This window comes from Schistocerca americana, chromosome 7 (genome assembly GCF_021461395.2).
Source record: "Schistocerca americana isolate TAMUIC-IGC-003095 chromosome 7, iqSchAmer2.1, whole genome shotgun sequence".
Classification (NCBI taxonomy): domain Eukaryota; kingdom Metazoa; phylum Arthropoda; class Insecta; order Orthoptera; family Acrididae; genus Schistocerca; species Schistocerca americana.
Window position 1 is genome coordinate 418,546,778 of NC_060125.1, and position 15,637 is coordinate 418,562,414.

Genomic DNA, 15,637 nt, shown 5'->3' on the forward strand with positions numbered 1-15,637 from the left:
AGAACACCACTTATCAATTTCATTGCGGTTCCTTTTCCAGTCTCCAACTGTCGTTTTCCCGACGTTATAATCTTGCGCCACTTTTAATAAAGTTTCACCACTGTCTATTCTTTTAAGCTTTAAGTTTTTCATCCATTGAAAAGAACACCTTTTTCCGTTTTGAAGCCATCCCCACAAATTTTTACAATAAACATAGTGCAATAAGTCCACTCCACTACAGACCTTAGTTAGCACTGAGGAGTGAGGAGTAGCATACGGCGACAATGAACTGAGTTTCAACAAACAATACGTTAGTCACTGACCCTTCGTCGGCTGGCACACGGCCGGCCCGGTGAAAGGGTCGGATAACACAGAAGGTCGGATAACCGAAGATAGGATAATCGAGACTCAACTGTACTTCAAAAATCGACTTGTCGCACGTAAAATATCTAGTAATGACCTGCCCAGTGACCCGAGCGCGTTAACGGGTTCCTTTCTGGACACAGGGAGACAAGTCTTACCCTGATAGAGTCGGGCTCGCGGATTAACTGGAGGACTGGGGAGTCGGTCAGCCTGTATGTGGTTGATAGAAGGTCTTAAGACATGTACCTACTTGGTGGGTAATCACGTTGCGCCTCACGTAACGCAATCAATTAGAAAACCTCCTCACACTTAGTCATGGGATCTATTCCAGACGCAGGTGGGGTACACAGATTTCGTATTGGGGGTCAATAAAAGACCATTGACCACTGATGTTTATTCTCTTAACTCATAATCATCATCATCAACGACAAGAAGTTTACTCTCTGAACGCATAATGATTATCATCAACGACTACATCGCGTAGTAGTGCGAAAGTTTCAGCCTTACATAGTGATTTTCTTTCTCCTTTGTATCACATCTACTTGAGAGAACAACTTTAAGAAAATATATAGTGACACAGGATGTATGATTTACGATCGTTCATGATGCATCTGCAGCAAAAACCAAACGGATTAGAATGGTTTAACCATGTGATACCAGAAAACCACCATCTCACAATACGCAGTTGTTTTATAACACTTTAATTTCCTTTTACCAGCTCCCGAAAGTCTTTATGTGACAACGTAGCTTCCTCTACGTGCGATAGCCTCTTGGAAACCCTGACCATGATACTTATGGTTCGAAACTCATGTCAGAAGCAAGTATCGATATAAAGTCAGTTGACGGTGCTGCATGTGATATCTTTCTCAATTAATATCCCATCCAAAGGCCTTCAACTTCAATGAATGAACACTATGGGACTTACAACTTCAATGACTGTTTGTAGTGTACAAGGAGGAAAGTCTCTGATGTGGGTAATAAATCTCTCTCTGCCATCTCCTTAGAGCCAGCTATCAAGACGTTCCAATGGCCGTCACAGGTTTTTGTTGAGGACTGGAGGCAGTGGCCTCATACGGTCAGATTGTCGCTGTCAATGCGTAGGGTTTAGGTCCTGTGCAGGAGGAGGCCAGTCGAGAACAGAAACCACATTCTCTTATGCATATCACTCCTGCACCACTTTAGTTACACGATAACTAAGTCAAATCTAAAGACCATACACTCAAATAAATTCCTATGAATTACAATTAAGAACAACTTATATTGGAAATAACACAGAAAATTATGTGGGGAAAGCGGACCAAGGACTCCGATTTATTGGCAGAATGCTTATAAGATGCAGTATATCTACTAAAGTGACTGCCTATACTACTCTAGTCAGTCCTCTTTTGTAGTAGTGCTGCACCGTGTGGGGTCCTTACCGGATACGATTAACGGAATACGCCGAGAAAGTTCAAAGGACAGCAGCACATTTTGTTTTATGGAGAAATAGGGGAAAGAATGTAAAGGATATGGTATAAGATTTGGGGTGGACATAATTAAAAGAAAGGCGTTTCTCGTTGAGGCGGGATCTTCTCACGAAAATTCAATCTCCACCTTTCTCCTCCGACTGCGAAAATACTTAGCAGACGCGGACCTACGTAACGAGAAACGATGGTCATAATAAATGAACGGAAATCTGAACTCGCACGGGAAGATATAGGGGTTCGTTTTCTCCGCGTGCTGTTCTGGAGTAGAATAATGAAAAACTACTGTTAGGGAGGTTCGATGACCGCTCTGCCAGGCCTTAAGTGTGATTTGTAGAGTATCCACGTAGATTTAGATGTAGCTGTAGATGTCAATGTAATAAAAGAAAATTGTACGTTGCAGTAACATAATTAGATTTCTCACTTACTGAAACGTTGACAAACTGCTCTGAAATTGAAGCACGAGAGCGAGCTAAAGATCTGTATTACACATGAGCTTACGATGACTTCCACTACTTTCAGTATCTAATTCTGCAAAATTATAATTAAAACAGCATTAAAAGCTACTCTTCCTAAACTGATTCTGGAAGAAACACTAATAGCGTTCTGTACTATAAAATGATACGTTCTTTTTACCATGACATGAGGAGCTCCACACAGCTACATCCGTATCATCAGATAACCAGTACCAGTCTGCCAAACATGGTTTAACTACAAGAGTAACAGCCTCAGATTCAGACCTAGAGGAAAGATAGGCCCTCCTCGGCAGTGACCAATCCGGACAACCTCCATTCTACTAACTTGGTTTACCTTTGGCGCAATATTCCGTTTGCTGAATTTGATCTTCTACAACCACCTCTGGTTAGCCCTGATCTCGCTATACCTGTCAAACACAAAAGAGTCCATCTTTTCAGTCACCAAGTGTAGTACCACAATAACAGGGGAGAAAGTTTATCGATATCCAAATTAAAGATACCAACTTACCATCTTATAAAGATAACAAATGGACTGAAACAGCAGTAACAATTAACGGTTTCACTGATATTACATGGTAACAGTCTGCCTGTTGCTGCGTGTTAGCTCTGCAAGCACATCAGTCGTTCTATAATAGCCAATGACAGTACACCTGCACCACATCGCTTTCACTGGACTGACATTATTAATGCGCAATGCCTCACTGTCAATTTGGTATTTTGCTCGTGTGGAGAATGGAAATGTGACGGTAACGGAGCTTGCACAAAGTACGTCATTGCTGGTCGCTGCTGTGGCACACTGGATTAAACATTCTCGATTACTGGACAATCCAGTAGGTAAGCGAAAACCTGACCTTGGCATGTAACAACATACGTTCCGGATAATAAAGTTGTCAGCATGTCACTGTAAAGCCTTTTTTTAAATGCACTCCATTTGAAACACTGCTCCTTTTCCAGGTTCACTCGAGACGGTTTGCCTTCAGGAGGCCAGACTACTTAACAAACATGAAGCCATCATGATGATCGTCGACCCCACAGATTATCATTTGCTGAGGAGAGTGTGAACGGTGACTAGTGAAACGTGCTACTTCCCAACGAATCGTTATTGAGCTCAGCGAATGATAGTCCAGCACAAGTGTGCAGGTCGCAAGGGGCCCATTTAGACCATAAGTACATCCATGTGTTTACTCGCAATTTCTGTGTCTGTGTTAGTTTTAGTATGGATGAGTTCCTTAAAACCTAGGGTGCTTCACAGGGGTGATGGTCGACATGGTGCTGACCAATATATAGACATTGTAAGTATTATGGTACCGTAAGTGCGACAACTATATCCTGATGGAGTAGTCTGCTCCCAGCAAAGCTAGTGAATTTAAGTATGTAAATCGTTCCGCAATTGGTTTTTATCTTCTGACGACCTACTAGACGATAAACGACTACATCATGAGAAAACAAGCTAAGATGCTCAGATTGTCTCCTGAACCGTTTCTCTAGATATGAAACAGCAGGGGGCCTATAACACTACCCTGGGGAACGCCAGAAATCACCTCTGTTTACTCGATGACTATCCGTTACTACGAACCGTGACCTCTCTGACCTGAAATCACGAATCCAGTCGCGTAAGTGATAAGATATTCCATAAGTGTGTAATTCGATTAAGTGACAAAAGCCTTCTGAAACTCTAGAAGTACAGAATAAATTTGAAATCCTTTCCCAACAGCACTTAACACTTTGAGTGAGTAAAGAGCCAGTTGTGTTTCACAAGAACGATGTTTTCAAAATTCGTGTGTACTATGTGTCAATAGACGGTTCACTTCGAGATAAGTAATAATGTCCCAACACAATATTTGTTCAAAAATCCTGCTGCAGTTCGACGTTAATGATATGGGCCTTTAATTTACTGGATTACTCCTATTGTCTTTCTGGAAAGTTGGTGGCATGTGCAACTTCCAGCCTTTCCGTATGTAATTTTTGTGGAGCGAGAGTTCGTATATGACTGATAAGTATGGAGCTATTTCATCAACATACTCTAAAAGGAACATGGAGTAGAGTGTGGACTGGAAGAGATACTTTTACTAAGTGATAGAAGTTACTTCACTACTCTGAGGATATCTAACTCTAACTTACTCATGTTGGCAGCTGTTCTTGATTTTAAACCTGGAAAACTAATTTCGTCCTCTTTGGTGAGAGCATTTCGAATGGCTGTCTATAGTAACTCAGCTTTAGCAAGACTGTTCTCGACCGTATTTCCACTGCTATCGCGCAGACGAGGCATTGATTTTCATGCTGCTAGCATACTTTACATACGACCAAACCCTCTTTGGATTTTCTACTAGGTTTCGAGACAAACTTTTGTTGTGGAAACTATTATAAGCATCTTGCAATGAAGTTCGCACTAAATTTCCGGCTTCTGTAAAAGATCGCTAATCTTGAGATTTTGTGTTCGATTAAATATGGCATGCTTTTTTTGTTGTTTCTGCAACAGTCTTCTGACCTGCTATGGGTACCACTTGACATTAGCTCCATCGTTTGTTAATATTTTTTATATAACTGTCTCAGTTGCTGTCGATTTTATTTCTTTGTCGAGCCACATCTAGTCTACTAAAATTACATTGTAGGCATGGAAATTGTCTCTAAGGAAGGCGACAAGCATATTTTTGCCTGCTTTTTGAATAACTAATGAGGAGGTTTTGAATAGAATTGGGGAGGAGTTAGTGGCACAGCTTGATTAGAAGAAGGGATCGGTTGGTAGGACATCTTCTGAGGCATCAAGGGATCACTAATTTAGTATGGGAGGGCGGGGTAGAGGGTAAAAATCGTAGAGGGAGACCAAGAGATGAAAACACTAAGCAGATTCAGAAGGTTGTTGGCTGCAGTACGTACTGGAAGATTAAGCAGCTTACACAGGATAGAGTAGCATGGAGAGCTGCATCAAACCAGTCTCTGGACTGAAGACCACAACAACAACAACATATTATTCTTTTATTTAGGCGGTATTAGGAAATTACAGCACTCAGTCTCGTTACGACAACTCTGTGTTCACTAATCCAAGCATCCGTTTTGATGCTGGTTATAAACTCAGGACTATTTGTTGCTAAGAGGTTAAGCTTCACAACCGTTTACAATTCGAATGGACTCATTAATTAATTACTCTAAATAATTTCCAGAGAACGTGTGTAGCGCAATTTCGGATGGTGTTTTAAGCGTATCTCCGGATCTGTATATGTATTTTCACCAACATACCGAGAGGAATGTGTACTCACCACCAACTTTAGCTGTATGCGTCGTGTACGTATTTGAAATTAGACTCAAGTTAGATTTGAACATTCCATCAATTCCATCACACGAGTTGGGAGGCTGGTAAAGGGATCCAATTACTACTTTATTGCGGTCGCTAAGAATGACCTCTTTCCTTACGCGCAGGAAGTATCTACTTCAATTTCGCTACAAGGTAAACTTCTTCTGACAACAACAAACATGCCACCGACAACTGTATTTAGCCTATCCTTTCTGAACAGTGGTAGGCTTCCGCAAAACTTTTTGCTGCACTTGCTTTTTTCTTTAGCCAGTTTTCAGTGGCTATAACGATTTGAGCAATGGTGCTTACTGTTAACGCTTGGAGCTTTGGTTCTTTCCCAACACAGCTGTGACAATATATAGCTGTTATACTGATGTTTCTTATGTCTACACTCTTCCTGTATTTAGGCTTCGGCTGAATATGGCAAGTAAGCAACTTGCTGAAACGTGCCGGAAAACAACGCATTGACTTAGCTGTCAACCCGAAAAGATTGTATCATCGAAATTCACCGAGAAAGCCTGAATTCTCAAAAAATATTACTATTACCGGAGCCGACCGAAGTGGCCGCGCGGTTCTGGCGCTGCAGTCTGGAACCGCGAGACAGCTACGGTCGCAGGTTCGAATTCTGCCTCGAGCATAGATGTGTGTGATGTCCTTAGGTTAGTTAGGTTTAACTAGTTCTAAGTTCTAGGGGACTAATGACCTCAGCAGTTGAGTCCCATAGTGCTCAGAGCCATTTGAACTATTACCGGTCACTGTTTATTTGTATCGACAACGCGTTTAGAGACTTTACACCCTCATTACCAGGTGAAATTACGTTCGTTAGATGGCATATATGTATTGTGTGTTACGATTTTGGGGTAACTTGTGGCGCAGTCGGCAGTGGTCACACGCTCCTTTCTCTATCGAAACACATCATATGTAGACAGTTATATTTTGCAAACAAAGATAATCTGATACAAACAGAGCGGTAATAGTAAACTTGTTGCTTCATTCGAAAAAAAATCGTTTCGAGCCACATCAAATTAAAATAACGGGAATTAAAATAAAGGGACTTCTCCAAGTAAACTGACTAATTGGTGATGATGAAATGGGTTATCCGTGCATTGATATGTCAACTAGCGCTTGGTATTCAATCACAGCAGTAATGCGCGTCTTCCATGTCGATAGACAAGCAGCGTATTTTTCAAAACTGTGATGACTGACCATGAATATCAGTTAATTATACATGACAACAAAGTCCAAGCAGCACTAGTAGAAGTAGTCGTAGGAACTGATAGAAAATCCAGTTTTGATATTAATGTCTCAACAAAGCTAATTCTAGATATTGTAATGCTAACAATGATTTATCCAGTGATATAAAGGCCCAAGTCGAGCGTTTGAAAGCAGTTAACTGACAGCAAAGTTGAAAGAACGGAAGAGGTGACGAAACATATAGTCGAAGGATGACTTAAATATTTAAAGAGGTTTCATAGCGCAGCCGTATCAGTGTCAATGGCATATACATATCTAAAGATCTACCAGTCATCGTTTGCTAAACAGACCTGTAGGGCGCCACACACGTTCAGTCGATCTGTTTCAACTGACGGTGTGGGACACCCACATACGCTGGCACATCCCCCTTTCTTGTCGGCCCGGGCGCTGGCCTGTAAATTGGACTCGCGAGTCGACAGCTTGGTGGCAGACGGTCGGCCAAGCAATTTGTCGCGAGGCTTGGCCTCGGTTCCGTCCCGGCGCCGACGCCTGCGACTAATGAATGTGTCCACGGCGATGGCTTTACCAGTGGACGGCCAGGCGTAGGAAGCAATGCATCGCTCGGCGTGCCATGTGTCGCCTGGAAACATTCTCACGCCCCACGTGAAACCAGTTAGCCTTCTATCTAATGGAATCCATTACAGATTCTATGGCAAAAGAGTAAACAACGAAAATAGTACATAGTTTAAACTTATTAAAGAGCACACCTTAAAACGATCGAGATTGTTCTGGAGACTTCGTGCCCCAGTGTAATACTTGAAGTCCATTTTCTAACTCATTTGAAGTTAATCCTTGCTATGCAGCATACACCATCTCCTAAATTTACTTACGTATTTAACTTAGAGTATTACATGCACACAGGGTAACGAACATAATGGATAGGAACTTCCCGAAAGTGTAAAAGAATTAACAGCCCGGGTTCCCGGGTTCGATTCCCGGCGGGGTCAGAGATTTTCTCTGCCTCGTGATGACTGGGTGTTGTGTGATGTCCTTATGTTAGTTAGGTTTAAGTAGTTCTAAGTTCTAGGGGACTGATGACCATAGATGTTAAGTCCCATAGTGCTCAGAGCCATTTGAACGAAAAGAATTAACAATTACAAGTGAACACCCAAGATATTCATCACATTTCCCCGGCGATACAGATACTTGCAGGTAGCCACCCTACTTCCCACCTTTCTCTTCTTGTTTAGTTACCATATTCTGACTCCTTTGATGCGGCCCGCCACTAACTCTTCTCTCTCTTCTGTGCCAGTCTAGTCTTTTCATCTCAGAATAAGGTTTTACCCTTAATAGGTCCCTCTAGTACCATGGACGAAATTCTCTGATGTCTTAAAAGATGTCCTATGATACTTTTCTGTATTTTCCATATATTCCTTCCCTCGCCGATTCTACGGAGAACATTCTCATTACACACCTTATCAACACACCTACCTTTCAATATTCTTCTGTATCACCACATGCCAAATGCTTCTGTTCTCTTCTGTTCTGGTTTTCCCACGGACCATATTTCACCACCATACAATGCTGTTCTCAAACTTAGGTTATATTCTCAGAAATTTCTTCCTCAAGTTATCATCTTTGTTTTGTGCTTATAGACTTCTCTTGACCAGGATTGCCCTTCTTGTCAGTGCTTTTTATGTCCTCCTTGCTACATCCCTAAAGTGTTATTTTGGAGTAGAGGTAGAAAAATTTCTTAACATCATGTGCTTCATGATCAATTCTGATGTTAAATTTCTCGCTATTCTCATTTCTACTACTTCTCTTTACTTTCGTCCTTCTTCGATTCTCTCAGTCCATATTTTGTACTCACTATACGTTTATTTCAATCAACAGATTCTGTAATTATCTTTCACTTTCTTTCATTTCCGCCATTGCTACTTTGATGTATAGAGTGAACAACAGTGGGGGAAGACTACAAACCATGCATTACCAACATTTCGAATCCGGGCACTTCGTCCTTGCTGTAGCAGTCTTCTTGTTTCCTATAGGCTCCTATACTTATTGTGTATTATCCGTCTTTAACAATAGCTTACCCTAATACTCTCAGAATTTCGAACACCTAGCGCCATCTGAAGCTGTCAAACGCTTTTTCCAGGTCAACAATTCCTATAAACGTGTCTTAATTTATCCTCAGTCTTACTTCCTCCTCAATCTGGATGCTTGAGCCGCTAAGCTGATTGTGCGACTGTTCTCTCACTCGTCGGCTCTTGTAATCTTGGGAATTGTGTGGATGATATTTTTCCGAAAGTCTTTCGGTATATCGCCAGTATAATACATTCAATACTAAATCGTGAGTAATCGGTTTGTTTTCTAGAGTACATTCGCTGCAGATATGCTGGCCGGACTGTCACGATGCTCCACATTCAGTCAGAAGATTTTTTTGTATCCACCTTGTCCGAAAAGCTATTCCGTTTTATTCAAACATGTTTCGATACGTATGTGTTATCTTTCGTGGGTTTAAATTACCTATGTAAAATTTAACACGAAGTTTCTAAACGTTTACCTGTTCTAGGTATAAAAATTATAACATGTGAATTTTGTATGTTTTTTTTCGATTGCCCACCAGAAAATTATATTGCTAATTAAAATCTGCATACGACTCTTACACAGAAACTCCAAGGCGGAAAAAGTTATACGACACCTTGGAAAACTGAAGGGGACGAAAATAATAGACTGTGAGGAAATAAAATCCAGAGGAACACTAAAACGCTACTAAGTAGGCATATCACTAAACGAACATCTCAGAATCACAGAGCCAAAAAAATGGCCTGACACCGGTTTTTCGCACCCATGGCCGAGGCGCAGAACACGAAGTTTAGTCTACCTCTTTGAAACGTAGAAGAACTAAGAAGTTCCTTACATTTGACGGAAGGAGAGATCCTAGAAAGCCATGACATATTCATTCTGACAGAGACACTCACGACAGACACTATAAGTTATTCCTGCGCAAAAAACGACCTGGAGGAAGACCTACAAAGAAAATATCCTGTTCTTACAGTTCAACGTTAGGAATAGCGTCTGTGAACAAGAAGACACTGGAGACTGAGAGAGTGACTTTCATAGGCCTCTACATCGAACCCCCATTGAGAACGTCACAGCAATTGTGATGATGGCTCTTGAAAAGACTGCCCCGGGAAAAATATTATTATAGTGGGAGACCTAAACTGCAGACTAGATAGTAATGAACTACTACAGATGATCGCTGAAGAGGGATTCAAACTGGTTAACAACAGAGAACAGAACACATATTTTGCACACAATTGTAGCAACACCACAGACATAATCCTTCACAAGGGTAACGCTCTCGAAATAACGGACCACAAGGTGATACATTTCGCCGCGGAGACACTAACAAAAATCGTTAAAATGGCTCTGAGCACTATGGCACTTAACATGTGAGGTCACCAGTCCGATAGAACTTAGAACTACTTAAACCTATCTAACCTAAGGACATCACACACGTCCATGCCCGAGGCAGGATTCGAACCTGCGACCGTAGCGGTCGCCCGGTTCCAGAACGAAACGCCGAGAACCACTAGGCCACAGCGGACGGCCGACACCAATAAAGAAACAATGTCACATAACAACTACCTTCAAAATGAAAGAACCTAGATGCACACAACAGAAAACAAAGCACACGAGAAGAACCTCCAGAAAGATAGACGAGAATAAAATACGCGAAAATTAAGAAAAGCTTACTGTTTCTGAAAACCAAATACAGGAAATAGACTTAGATGCTGCAACATCAGTGCTAGAAGATATAATTAAAACCTCAACCACCTCAACCAACGAGAGAAAGGCAGAGAGAGGCCGGCGGTTCTAGGCGCTTCAGTCTGGAACCGCGCGACCGCTACGGTCGCAGGTTCGAATCCTGCCTCAAGCATGGACGTGTGTGATGTCCTTAGGTTAGTTAGGTTTAAGTGGTTCTAAGTTCTAGGGGACTGATGACCTCAGAAGTTAAGTCCCATAGTGCTCAGAGCCATTTGAAAGGCAGAGAGATGGTTCGATCAACAATGCTACACAAAGAGAAAGAGAGTCATATAGCCATCCACGTGGCCAACGCACAAAAAATAAAAAACAGGACAACTTGATCACATGTAACAGACTTATAAAAGAATACAAGAACCTCCTAAAGAAAAAACTAGACCATTTCAAAGACATCGAGGCTGGAGTACACTTACATAGCTCTAAAGCCACGACAGTCACAGACAATGAGGGAAACAGAGATGCCAGTCTGATGGGACCACTTCACTAACATCCAAAATCAACAAAGAGTCAATGAAGCTAATCAGACTAGGCAATACGAAGACATCAGATGATTCATGGCAGAGAAAATAAGAAACACTATATCAACACTGAAGAACAAGAAGGCAGCAGGACCGGACGGGATATTCAACGAACACATCAAGGCAGTCCCGGAAATTTTAATTTCAGCAACCACGGACTTGATGAACTTATGTCTGCACACAGGACGAATCCTGGACAAGAGGAGAAACTGAACACTCAGAATGCTGTATAAGGGGAAGGGAGAACCACATGCCTCTAACTCGTACCGGGGAATCGCACTAGAGAACAACCTCCTCAAAATACTGACGAACCTAATGAAGATAAGACTAAGAGAAGAAATCGACAACAAGATCCCAGAGGAACAATTTGAATTCAGGAAAGGTCAAAGCACCCTACACTCAGTCCAAAACTTCATAAACGACATAGAGGAGAAAATAAGACACCCGAAAGGAAAATTCAACACAGTATTCGTCGATTTCACAAAGGCGTTTGACAATTTCAAAAGGACCATGACATGAGCCAAACTAGAACAGATGGTAGAACAAAACAAGGAACTAAGCGTCTTGACACACAGCATCCTAAGCAAAAACACCATCATAATATCAGACAGCGCAACAACCTCGCAAGAAATTACACAGACAAATGGAGTGTTACAAGGAGACCCCCTTAGTACCCTTTCGTTCAACGTAGCCACACACGACGTGGTCCTAGCAATAAGAATTTTGGCTCCGTTTCTCAAGATCTGTTTATATGCAGGCGACATGGTGTTGGGATTACACGATGCAAATTAACTACAGAAAGGAATAAATGCTCTTGGAACGTGGGCTGAACACAACGGACTGTTGATAAACGCGGAGGAGACTATACACATCGTCTTCAGGAAAGGAGGACTCCAATCCACGAGGGACAAAATATATATCAAACAAGAACATCTGCAAACTGCCATCAGCTTCAAATACCTGGGGTTAATGGTTCAACACGCTCATACAGAATCCACATAGCACAACTAATGACAGAACTAGTAATGAGCTTCATTCAGAAGAATGAATGGCTAGCTCACTCAAGTAAAACACAAAAGACTGATTTAAGTTGAGGGATAAAACGAAGAATTGCAGACTATTTGCTTAAAAAGAAAGACTATATGATTCAGTCATTAAATTAAATTACAATGCACACTCTGTGGACCGTTTTAATTCGGTTGCTTCCACACGGGCTTATATCGATTGAAATGAATTAATAGCTGATAAACAAAACTACAAACATGACGAGGAAATGATTTGGTTCCAAGTGTACAACTTTTAACTTATCCATATTAGTCTGATCTAATCACATTTCCAAGATCCGCTGGAAAAATAACTCCATTACTCCTAACAAGAGCAAAAGCCCTGTCGCACTGTAAATAGCTGTGACTTCTAACAAGAAAATTAAGCTGAATGCCATCGAAAACTACAAGAGAAATTAGAAGTAAGTAGAAACATATTATTTCTCTGTAGTTATTTTGTCCTACACCGTTATCACTAAACACATGTAATACCAACCAAGTTTGATAATACATCAAAGGCGAAACAGATTCATTACCTTAGATATTAGCGATATTTTCGTGCCATAAACACATACAGGATATCTCGGTCTTACTTAAGCTGATGAAAAAGTTACAACAGCTCTAATGACTATGGTTAAACATGTCAAAACGAGTAAGTGTAGAGAAATACAGCACGCGCTGCAAATACATAGAAACAGTAGATACGCATACTTCCTGGTTTTTCAGCAGGAAGGATTGTGGCTTTCGTATTGTGTGACGGACTTAATGCTTTTCAAAGGTGCAGTTGTAGCGATATAGTAAGAGCAATAAGGTTTTGCAGGTTTTTCAGGTATCCTCTATGGACTTTGCCCTCAAATTTAACATTTCAGTTTGTCGCAGGTCTTACATGTATGAACTCTGTACGATGAAATTTCGGTTCCGGAATTTTTTTCTGAAAGACCATGTTAAACTGTTTCCATCTGACTTTGTTGTTTGAAATATTTCATTAAACACAACGGACGTTCTGTGACTAATCAACTTTGGACTTGGAAAATGGATATTAGATTTTGTCCTTGAATAATGGATTTCATCCTTTGGAAACTAATTTATATGATTTTTCACAATGTTCTCGTCATCATTTTACTTTGATGGTGCTGTAGCTTTCCTGCTGTCAGTGTAACTTAAATCACCCTGTTTCGTGTCAGTAATTTTCACCTTCTATTCATTACGTAAAAGGTCTGGAAATATAATATCATGAGGGAGTGAAACGCGATTGTATTGGAAGAGTAGAAGAAAAGCTTACGCGAGATTGTGATTCGGTTTCTAGGACTGAGAGACGAGAAAGACTTATTGAGGCCTGCAATAGATTTCAGCTAGTACTAGCGGATATTGTATTCAAGAATCACAAGAGACAGCTATGCACTCCGGTTGGCCAGGAGATACTGGAGATTCCGGAATCGGATACTGGATTTTGAGGCGCAACCAGGAGCAGATACAGACTCAGATCACAGTTTAGTAGTGATTAAGAGTAAGCTGAAAATCAATAGTCAGGAAGAATTAAGGCGCCGAGAAACGGGATATGGAGGTACTACGGAACGTTGAAATACGCTTCAACTTCCCTGAGGATGTATGTACTACGATAAGGAACTTCTCTGAGGATATATATACTACGATAAGCAATAGCTCAAGAGGCAGTTCAGCTGAAGAGGAATGGACTGCTGTGAAGCAGCATTCACAGTTCTTTGAAAGAAAAACGTAGGTATAAAGAAGGAAACTGCGAAGAAGCCGTGGGTAACAAAAGAAGTACTTCAATTGATCAATGAAAGAAGGAAGTATAAAAATGTTCAGGGAAATTCAAGCATACGGAAAAACAAGTAACTTAGGAATGAAATAAATACGAAGTTCATGGAAGCTAAGGTGAAATGGCTGCATGAGAAACGTGAAGAAATGTAAAAAGAAATGACTGTCGGAATAATGATTCGACGTGTAGAAAAGCCAAAACAACGTGCCGTGAAATTAAAAGCAAGGATGGTAACATTAAGAGTACAATTGTATTTAGACTGTTAAGCGCACAGGAGCGAGTGAATAGGTGAAAAGAGCACACTGAAGGCATCTATGAAGGGGAGGACTTGCCCAACTACATGGTAGAAGAAGGAACAAGTATCGATGTAGAAGAGATAGGGGATCCAGTATTAGAAGCAGATTTTAAAACAGCATTGGACGACTCAGCATCGCAAAAGACTGAAGGGATATGTTACATTCCATCAGAATTCCTAAAATCAATGGGGAAGTGGCAACGAAAGAACTATTCGCGTTGGCCAGTAGAATACATGAGCCTGGCGAAATACCGACGCAATTTCTGAGAAAAATCATCCACACAATTCCGAAGGTTGCAAAAGCTGACAAGTGCGAGAATTACAACACATTCAGCTTAACAACTCATGCATCCAAGTTGCTGAGAAGATTAATACACAAGACAATGAAAAAGAAATTTAAGTATGTGTTAGACGATTAACAGTTTGGCTTTACGAAAGGTAAAGGTCATCAGAGACGTAGTTCTGAAGTTGCGGTTGGTAGTAGAAGCAAGCTTAGAGGATAATAAAGACACGTTCACAGGATTCGTTGATCTGCAAAAAGCACTCGACAGTGTAAGATGTTGCAAGATCTTCCTAATTTTGAGAAAAACAGCAGGTAGGCCGTAGGGAAAGGCGGGTAATATACGTTATATAGAAGAGCCAAGAGAGAACAATAAAAGTCGAGGACCAGAAACGAAGTGGTCGTATTAAAAAAAGGGGTGTGAGACAGGGACGTAGTTTTTCGCCCCTACTGTTCAACCTGTATATCGAGAACGCAGTGACGGAAATAAAAGGAAGGTTCAAGAGTTACTTTACAATTCCAGATGAATGGATATCAGTGATAAGATTAGCTGATACCATTGCTATCCTCAGTGAAACTGAGAAAGAATTACTGGATCTGTTGAATGCAATGAACAGTCAGATGAGTATAGCGTATGCACTGAGAATAAATCGAACGAAGGTAAAAGGAATGAGAAGTAGAAGAAATGGAAGCATAACATCAGGACAGGTGATTAAGAAGTAGATGAAGATAAGGAATTCTACAATCTAGGCAGCAAAATAACCAAGACGGACGGAGTAAGAAGGACAGGAAAAGCAGACTAGCACTTGCAAAACGGACAATCCTGACCAAAAGAAGCTTTCATGTATCAAACACAGGCCTTAATTTGAGGAATAAATTGATAAGAATGTGTCTTTTGAGCTCAGCATTGCATGGTGGTGACACAGGGATTGTCAGAAAACTCTAAGAAAAGACAGTGAAAGTTTCTCATAGGAGGTGCTACAGATAATTATTAAAGATTAGTAGGACTGTTACGATTAGGAATGAGTAGCTTCTCCACAGAATCGGTGAGGAAAGGAACATAAAAAGAAACACTGACAAGAAGAAGGGATAGGATGGTATTACATCCGTTTAGACATCAGGGAAT